We start from the raw sequence: 10955 nt of genomic DNA, 5'->3' as shown, positions 1-10955 counted from the left end.
GTTATGTGTCCTCGGTCAGTAATAATGGCCTCGAATGTCTGTAATGGCCCTCGGCGTTGCCTCTGGCCATTACAGACTTCTTCTACCATACACCTTATCGTTAATCCCGGCTGACCCGGCCGCTTGAACTTTTGACGCATGTACAACAATCACTTTTCCATTGTGGCGTCAAATATTTTGTGCTATTACGTCAAATTTTTACGGGAACCTGTGTGATATCTAGTAATGAAGGACAAATAACGATAAGGTGTATTATTACAGACCTTGGACATATAACAGGGCCATTATAAAAACACCCATTCAATAATACAATATTATTGACTTGGACTGGATTTTGACCAATTCTCTGACTGGCTACCGAAGATTTATGAAAAACAATAATTTTGGGTGGTGGTAAAGTCTTGTGGTCTTAATAAGGCTGCTAGATGGTATTTTTTGTTGTTGTGAGATTAACATTTACCATTTGCTTTACCCAATTCTAAACGGTTGATTTCACAACTTGTCCCGTGTTGTCGTCTGTAGCGAACACAACGGAAAATTTGCATTGAATTCCGTCCAGTGAAGTTGAATAGACAATGCATGTGAAATAGTGCAGCCACGCATATTTTAAGCATCTTTAAAACACGTGCGTTTCTTGTTTATGAACAGAAAAAGAACTGTAGGCGGATTCCTGTTTTCATTTAAAATTATATACATTTGAGCATTAGGTACAGATGGGGCAATATGCGTAATTGTTTCTCCATAGGCGGTAATGGTAACGTTTTCCTCTGTTGCTCAGCCCATATCGTAAACTTGAATATGTATGATGGCTTGTTTCGAAGGCGAGACATTTTTGCATATGTGGTTAAATTTTCGGGGTACGAAGTGTGATTCATTTTTCTGTAAATTAGTATACCCCGAAAATCTTTTCGTGATGCGGCTCTTCATGGTAAAAAGTTCCTTTTTTCACACAATTATTTCTTTGAAAATTTAATACTTTGAATACATATAATAACTCCATTTTTTTCTAAGGTTCTATATTTTGTTAAGCTCAGTTACTTGTTAAAAATTGAAACATGTCCGATATCACTACACAGAGATTTTTTGTTTACAACCTCAATCGGAGGCACGTTAGGGATATTGTCCCAGATGCGGAAATAAAGTTTGCAATATCCTTAGATTCAGCAGGTCTTATTTTCTAAAATAAATTATTACCAGAACACTCGCGAAATCGCGGGCATTTTAAACTGTTGTAGGATGAACTTTTGTAAAAGATTTTATGTCCGGAGAATTTCAGAAAAGGCATCAAAAGCTCTCTCCCTTTTTAGCTCACCTGGCCCAAAGGGCCAAGTGAGCTTTTCCCATCACTTGGCGTCCGGCGTCCGTCGTCGTCCGTCGTCCGTCGTCCGTCGTCCGTCGTCGTTAGCTTTTACAAAAATCTTCTCCTCTGAAACTACTGAGCCAAACTAAACCAAACTTGACCACAATCATCATTGGGGTATCTAGTTTAAAAAATGTGTGGCGTGACCCGGTCAACCAACCAAGATGGCCGCCACGGCTAAAAATAGAACATAGGGGTAAAATGCAGTTTTTGGCTTATAACTCAAAAACCAAAGCATTTAGAGCAAATCTGACATGGGGTATAAATGTTTATCAGGTCAAGATCTATCTGCCCTGAAATTTTCAGATGAATCGGACAACCTGTTGTTGGGTTGTTGCCCCTGAATTGGTAATTTTAAGGAAATTTTGCTGTTTTTGGTTATTATTTTGAATATTATTATAGATAGAGATAAACTGTAAACAGCAATAATGTTCAGCAAAGTAAGATTTACAAATAAGTCAACATGACCGAAATGATCAGTTGACCCCTTTGGGAGTTATTGCCCTTTATAGTCAATTTTTAACAATTTTTCGTAAATCTTAGTTATCTTTTACAAAAATCTTCTCCTCTAAAACTACTGGGCCAAATTAAACCAAACTTGGCCACAATCATCATTGGGGTATCTAGTTTAAAAAATGTGTGGCGTGACCCGGTCAACCAACCAAGATGGCCGCCACGGCTAAAAATAGAACATAGGGGTAAAATGCAGTTTTGGGCTTATAACTCAAAAACCAAAGCATTTATAGCAAATCTGACATGGGGTATAAATGTTTATCAGGTCAAGATCTATCTGCCCCTAAATTTTCAGATGAATCGGACAACCTGTTGTTGGGTTGCTGCCCCTGAATTGGTAATTTTAAGGAAATTTTGCGGTTTTTGGTTATTATTTTGAATATTATTATAGATAGAGATAAACTGTAAACAGCAATAATGTGCAGCAAAGTAAGATTTACAAATAAGTCAACATGACCGAAATGGTCAGTTGACCCCTTTAGGAGTTATTGCCCTTTATAGTCAATTTTTAACAATTTTTCGTAAATCTTAGTTATCTTTTACAAAAATCTTCTCCTCTGAAACTACTGGGCCAAATTAAACCAAACTTGGCCACAATCATCATTGGGGTATCTAGTTTAAAAAATGTGTGGCGTGACCCGGTCAACCAACCAAGATGGCCGCCACGGCTAAAAATAGAACATGGGGGTAAAATGCAGTTTTGGGCTTATAACTCAAAAACCAAAGCATTTAGAGCAAATCTGACTGGGTATAATTGTTTATCAGGTCAAGATCTATCTGCCCTGAAATGAATCGGACAACCCGTTGTTAGGTTGCTGCCCCTGAATTGGTAATTTTAAGGAAATTTTGCTGTTTTTGGTTATTATTTTGAATATTATTATAGATAGAGACCGAAATGGTCAGTTGACCCCTTTAGGAGTTATTGCCCTTTATAGTCAATGTTTAACAATTTTTCGTAAATCTTAGTTATCTTTTACAAAAATCTTCTCCTCTGAAACAACTGGGACAAATTAATCCAAACTTCGCAACAATCATCTTTGGGATATCTCGTTTTAAAAATGTGTGGCGTGACCCGTTCAACCAACCAAGATGGCCATGGGCTAAAAATAGAACATAGGGGTAAAATGCAGTTTTTGGCTTATAACTCAAAAACCAAAGCATTGAGAGCAAATCTGACATGGGGTTAAATTGTTTAGCAGATCAATATCTATCTGCCCTACAATTTTCAGATGAATCTGACAACCCGTTGTTGGCAGTTTTGGCTTATAACTCAAAAACCAAAGCATTGAGAGCAAATCTGACATGGGTTGCTGCCTGTGAATAGGTAATTTTTAGGAAATTTTGCTGTTTTTGGTTATTATCTTGAATATTATTATAGATAAAGATAAACTGTAAACAGCAATAATGTTCAGCAAAGTAAGATTTACAAATAAGTCATCATGACCGAAATGGTCAATTGACCCCCTAAGGAGTTATTTTCCTTTATAGTCAATTTTTAACAATTTTCATAAAATTTGTAAATTTTTATTAACATTTCCACTGATACTACTGGGCCAATTCATTATAGATAGAGATAATTGTAAGCAGCAAGACTGTTTAGTAAAGTAAGATTTACAAACACATCACCATCATCAAAACACAATTTTGTCGTGAATCCATCTGCTTCCTTTGTTTAATATTCACATATACCAAGGTGAGCGACACAGGCTCTTTAGAGCCTCTAGTTCGTAAATCTTAGTTATCTTTTACAAAAATCTTCTCCTCTGAAACTACTGGGCCAAATTAATTCAAACTTGGCCACAATCATCTTTGAGGTACCTTGTTTGAAAAATGTGTCCGATGACCTGGCCATCCAACCAAGATGGCCACCACGGCTAAAAATAGAACAGGGGTAAAATGTAGTTTTTTGCTTATAACTCTGAAACCAAATCATTTAGAGGAAATCTGACAAGGAGTTAAATTGTTAATCAAGTCAATATATATCTGCCCTGAAATATTCAAATGAATTGGACAACCGGTTGTTGGGTTGCTGCCCTCCAATTGGTAATTTTTAAAGAAATTTTGCTGTTTTTGGTTATTATCTTGAATACTATTATAGATAGCGATAAACTGTAAACAGCGATAATGTTCATCAAAGTAAGATCTACAAATAAGTCCACATGACCTTAATGGTCAATTGACCCCTTAAGGAGTTATTGCCCTTTATAGTCAATTTTTAACAATTTTCATTAATTTGATAAATTTATGTAAATTTTTACCAAATATTTTTCTCTGTTACTAATGGGCAAAGTTCATTATAGATATAATTGTAAGAAGCAAGAATGTTCAGTAAAGTAAGAACTTCAAACACATCACCTTCACCAAAATACAATTTTGTCATGAATCCATTTGTGTCCTTTGTTTAATATGCACATAGACCAAGGTGAGCGACACAGGCTCTTTAGAGCCTCTAGTTTTGCAAAGTCCATTATTTTTTTCTTTTCTGTTAAACTCCATTATTTTTGCGTTTCTGGCCTCCTTCTTCCGTTAAGGAGTTGACCTCATATTTGAATGATTTACTAACTCCGCTCGGTAAAACATTACAGGAGGCTTCTCCATTGATTAAAAGTGAATATTAACAAAATAATTAAAACTATATACACTGTACAATTTGGAAAGCTGATGTCTAGTTAGGCTGCATCTGGGTCCAGGGCACACTGGCTAATCTGGCCCTGAACTCCTCGAGTGTTGGTGCAGCTGCTACTGTGTCTGGCAGACGGTTCCAGTCTCTTATAGAGCGTGGGAAGAAGGAGTTTTTGTATACTTCCTTAGCTCTTATCTGTCTTAGTCTGTGGCCACCCCTTGTTCTGTTGTCCCCAGATGTGTAGTAGATAGCGGGTTGTATCTCCACTAGTTGGTTCTGTATCTTGTAGCATAGTACGAGTCGCTGTTTAATTCGTCTATACTGTAGGGGATCCCACTGGAGTTGGTCTAATAGTCCAGTGACGCATCCTGGGGAAGTGTCTATGTACTGGTTGTAGACAAATCGTGCTGCTTTACGCTGTACCCGGTCGAAGTCTTTGATCAAGGTGGTTTGATGGGGGTCCCACACTGTGGCAGCGTACTCAATCGATGGTCTGATGAGTGCACAATAGGCTGTGTTTTTAACAGATGGTTTGCATCGGCCCAGGTTTCTGCGGAGAAAACCGAGGGTCCTGGTTGCTTTTCCTGTTATTAATGAGCTTATTCCACTGTAGGTCTTGACTAATGGTAACTCCAAGGTACTTTCCGCTATCAACAACTTCTAGTTGGTGTCCGTGCAAGGTGTATGTTGTTTGCAGGGTGTTGCGCTTGTTAGATATCCTCATGACTGTGCACTTTTCTGGATGGAAACACATCTGCCACTTGTGTTCCCACTCTTCCAGAGCAGTGAGGTCTCTCTGTAGAGTTGCAGCATCATCAGGATTTCTTATTTTTCTGTACACCAGGCTATCGTCCGCAAACAACTTTACATCTGATGATGTACAATCTGGCATGTCATTGATATATGTCAGGAATAGTAGAGGACCTTAGACTGTTCCTTGTGGAACTCCTGATATTACATCTAAAGGAGATGATGTATGTCCTTCTAGAACAACTGACTGGGCTCTACTGCTTAGAAAGTCCTTTATCCAGTTCAATGTTGATCCTTTCACCCCGTAGTATGCCAGTTTCACAAGACCACAATTATTCTTCCCCTTTGCTACAATGCTTTTTTGGTAAAATTCTATATTTGCACCGCTTCAAACATGAAATAAATGTAACTGCTTATACACATATATGTTTGTTCCTCATCGAAATATTGGATAAGGAACAAGTATTGCAGTTCAACATAACATTCTTTGTTACAACCGGAACAATCAGGGTCCAGGGATCTTAGTACATGACCTTTGTTCATTCTCACTTTCCTGTTCTGATACAAATCTTAGCCAAGCTGATTGATAATGCTACACATGCTACAGTTGAGGAACAGTTTGGCCTAGATCAAACTTTAAAAGATGTTTACGACAACACAGTTTCATTCATCTAAGCTTGATGATTCCCTAACATCCATCAAATCCACCATACACCAGGATGTGCATGAGCGTACAAATACACCTACCGCTACATGTAGTACGTCAAAAAAAATTTTTATTGGACCACTTTTCTCGTATTGTAAAAAACAATAACTGAGGCTATCATGCAAACAGCAATCCAACAATCTAATAATTATACCAAATTGATGACAGCAATCACCACTTCTTGTGAAACTCTAACTACCATAAACTATGGATACATTTGTGTGTGTGTGTATGTAGTATGCTAGCTACAACTCATTTATATATATATTATATATAATTATATAAATATCTGTTTGTTTATGATGAAACATTGTTCTATCAGTTGTGAAAATATTTACAGTATTATTACTCTCATATCACAATCACCTGTAGCTTAAACCCTAAAATTTTGTAGTATAAAGATACTGAGTTAGGATAGCCAGTATCTCATATATTCAATTTCTTTTATTAATATCTGCAATGATCATTAAAACAAGTTGTTCAATCATATACTATTCAAAAAATTATAAGATAGAATTAGAGACACTCTTTTATTCTATAAAATGAGTTTTGTGGTGATTTATCTTCCATTTAAATGGGCTTCTGGGAAGTGGGTGGTCTAAAAAAAAATATGAAAAAAACAAAAAAAATAAGACCCTTTTTTTTTAAATATAGAAAATCTAGATCTAGTGTTCCTCGCTGAAACCCACTTGGGCATTAAATGATCAATTAGTTATATTTTCAAGAAATGTTATGTTGTTTTTAAAAAAGGAGTTGTTGAAATTGCTAGCAATTTACGACTTTCATTTGAATTTGGGAAAAATATTTTTGTTCATAACCATGATAACGACGGAAGCACAGTTTTGAAATATTGTTATGCACGTTTTGAAAATGTCTATAATCATGGTTTTATTAAAACATCTGCTAATTTAGGTGTTAAAGCTGAACGTAAGAGACAACCAATAGAAAAATATATAAAAACACAAGAAATTCTTTATTGGGCTAGATGAAATACTGAAAACATAAACCCATTACTAAAAGAAAGCTATACAATAAGTAAATATCTTGATTCACAAGGAATTTATACTTGTAAATATAAAAAAAGAAGATGTGGTATGATTGCCAATGAGACAACTGTCCACAAGAGACCAAAATGACACAGACATTAACAACTATAGGTCACCGTATGGCCTTCAACAATGAGCACTGTTATCACAGATTCAACACAATAAATGAATAATGATAACTTAAGACTTGGATTAAGAATATGAACGAAAATAACAAACTTTTTCTTTACAAAAATATTAATGTCAAACAAGACCAAGAATTTTATCTAGGATATTCAAATTTTGAATCTAGACGTTAATTTACAAAAATTAGAATTAGAGACCATAATTTGATCATTGAGAAGGGCAGATATCTAAAAATACCTCGAGACAATAGAACATGTCCAACTTGTAAAACCTTAGAAGATGAAAATCACTTTCTCCTCTACTGTCAAATTAATAATGTTTTACGTTTAAAACTTTTTAATGACATGGCAATATATAGTCCTATGTTTCCAAATCTGTCTGATACTGAAAAACTAGTAGTCCTACTAAATCCTTTTAATATAAACCAAGTGAAATAAAACAGTCTTTAGAACTGAGGACAGGGGACTCTTAGTTAGTTTTACTTGTATATATATAGGTATGTGTGTGTTCAACTCAGGTATTATATTGTTGCTGTTACTTTTGTGTATATCAAAAGTATAATGTTACTTATATGGGTCATTTGAAAAAAATGTAGAATTTTGAAAATGAAAAATTTATTAAAAGTTACTTATTCAAACAATCCTCTACATAAGCAAATCAAAACAAACAGTACTTTAAGAACAACATATTAAAAGATGCAATCTTAATGATGTCATACAAGAATATCTTGAAACATTTTTTGATCGGTGGTACAATATTTTGTCTATCCTGTTACCATTTTCAAAAGATATTTTGGGTTATTAAGAAAAGGTTTAGATAAAATGTTAAGCTTGTTTTATGTAATCAATTAGACGGTTTTTAAGAGAATAAACACCTATTTATACATGTTATATTCATTCTGTAAAATAATAGATTATTTTCCAATTTTTCAGGTTGTACTGAAAAATGCCTCTAAAAATTGGTTTTCAAAGGTTGTAAAAATTACCACCAGTAATGCAAGTCTAAGATAGCAATTTATATTGTTCGGCATTTTTTCACCCTTTCAAATAAACCCAACATAATAGGATATACTTAGCTTTCGTCTCCTGTCCTCTATTTCTTTGGGGAAGTGTTGCTTAATGCCGTATCGTGTGTTCCGTAGCCTGTATGCATTATCTAAAACGTACTGTAGGTCACAATGATATAGGAAACGTGCTACTATGGATCTTCCGCCTCCTTGATATCGTCCAAACCTGTGAACGTTCCCGAAATCTATTGTATAGTCAATGCCTAGTTCATTGTAAAGAAAGCACCGGAGAAGTTCTTCGGTGTTTTCATCTCTGACATTATAAAGTCCGGTAAAACAAAATTGTTTTTCATGGAGCGGCACTGAAGGTCGAGCACTCTTTCCTTCATGTTTTCAAGCTCTGTTTGGCAGTTGCATTCTTGCTGCTGGTCACTCAATTCTGATAAATTTTTGAAAAATTTATTTATACAGACTTTTGCTTGTTCGAGTTAATTTGATTTTTTCTCGGTGACGATTTTGTTTCTGTCGCATCGAGCTTTAAAGGGGCACTAGCTGTCAAATTCATGGTCACCGATTTTACTCAAATTCTCATATTTGATTTATAACAATGTAAAACATTTATCCAAACTATCAAAAGTCTAAAAGAAACAGTTTACAGAGCATGGGGTAGATAATATATAGGTTCGTTTCGTGTGCATTTTAGTCCAGACGCCATGTTAGGGGGTGGAGCCAAATTATCTCCATGAAAATGAGATTTGCCAATGCTTATACAACTGCATACCAAGTATCATTGACCTACCACTTGTGGTTCCCCATAAACTGACCTAATCACAAACTAATACATGTTAAATAAGCAAAGGTTTCGAAGCCAATAGACCGTTACTGAGGGGACAAGGCCAAATAATCTCCATGGAAATGAGATGTGCCAATGCTGATACAACTGCATAACAAATATGATTGACCTACCACTTGTGGTTCACCATAAACTAGACCTAATCACAAACTAATACATTGTTGACGTCGTCGCCGACGCCGGAAACAGCATACCTTTGTTTCGCTTTTTGACTCCGTCAAGGCGAGGCAATAAAAACTATTAAAATAGCTATGCTACAGTTTATTTTAACTAATTAAAATGTAATTTCTATTGTAAAAATAAAGTCATTCCCAAAAATGAAAGTGAACAAAGAAACTATATCAATGCGCGGTACTATTCGATTTTAACTATTTACGGTTAACCTGATTTATGTTTTCTGTCTGTGGTATTTTAATTTATAAATCAAAATACAGATTCAATTTTAAAAATTCCCGATAGAAAAATGCATACCTTTACAAGTATGAATATTTTATAATATGTATTTATAAATATGATTTGGATGAATTCGATTCCTAACAGACATTGTTTAATGCCGAAAATGCGCACATTAATAACAATTTTTTTTTTGTTAAAAACTAAGGGTGTTGCTAAACGGCGGAAACGGAAAACGGAACGGAAACGGAAACGGAAAGAAAAAAAAATGTATGGACGGAATTTAAGGGGGGAAATGGAAAGAACTACAAAAACCAGTAACGAAATCACACAACAATTATTGCTGACAATAGGATAGAAGCTAGATATCAAAGTAAAAAGCAAACAGTTTTGGAAATACATAACATCGCTATTCATAGTGGTTTTCAATAGACAGCACTTGCATTTTATTCCTATGTTTTAATTTTAGCCATGCTGGCTATCTTGGCTGGCAGGCAGGGTTATCCAACATACTTTTCAAACTAGATACACCGATGCTAATTTTTGCCAAGTTTAACCAAAACTGTCAGACGACTTTCTAAAAGACATGACTGTGTTCGGTAAAATTGGCCCAGTAGTTTCAGAGAAGATATTTGCAAAAGTTCATAAAGACGAAAACAGACGACGGACGCCAAATGAAGAGAAAAGCTCGATAAGCATCTGAAACATGCATTCTCTGCAAGATTCTCTAACATATATAGTATGCTCCAACATAGTGCGTAACCGGCTTGATTATTAGAATATTATCAATGCTTTTCATAAATATTGCAGTTGCAACTATGACAATGTGTTGTCATCAATGATTGCGCAAACACATCGGTAAGGATATTTACCGTCATGTTATATTTTGAAAAAGCCACATATATACTACTTAAATCGAAATTAAACAGTTACATGAAACCAGATACATGCCAAGAAATCCTCTCTAAAAATTCCGGTCGACCCCCTACGGCAGTCATTATATTAGTAGCTAAAGATTTGATTTCATTGAAGGAATTAATTTATGACCTTCATGTACGTGTTGCTCAGAACACAGCCATATACCAAATGGTCAATATTAATCATCCATGTAATTTGCTCTATGGGGTGTTTGCAGAATTTCAACGGAGGCAATTTCTTGGCATGAAAACACAATGCATGTTGGGTGTACTCATTCCTATGCTTCCGCAAGCAAAGAGTCGTGGTAAATTGGACAACATCAAACAGGTCAAACAGGCCGTTGATTCTGTGGTATATCAAGAAACTGTTATGGGTCAGGTATTGTTTAGTAAACGATATCTTGGATAATCGGGTGTTTGGCCAGTAGAAACATCCATACGATCTGTAAATGATGCGAAGTGTAAAATAAAAATAATTTCCGTCATAAAAATAACTATCGAGTTTTCAGTTGTCAATACAAATAGAAAGCAACTCTCACATTTCAACATTCCTTTAGTGTGAATGAATATAAATTAATTATAAAAAAGAAGATGTGGTATGATTGCCAATGAGACAACTGTCCACAAGAGACCAAAAATGACACAGCAATTAACAACTATAG

This window comes from Mytilus edulis, chromosome 12 (assembly GCF_963676685.1).
Source record: "Mytilus edulis chromosome 12, xbMytEdul2.2, whole genome shotgun sequence".
In the NCBI taxonomy this organism is placed as follows: Eukaryota; Metazoa; Mollusca; class Bivalvia; order Mytilida; family Mytilidae; genus Mytilus; species Mytilus edulis.
This window is presented reverse-complemented; position numbering follows the sequence as displayed.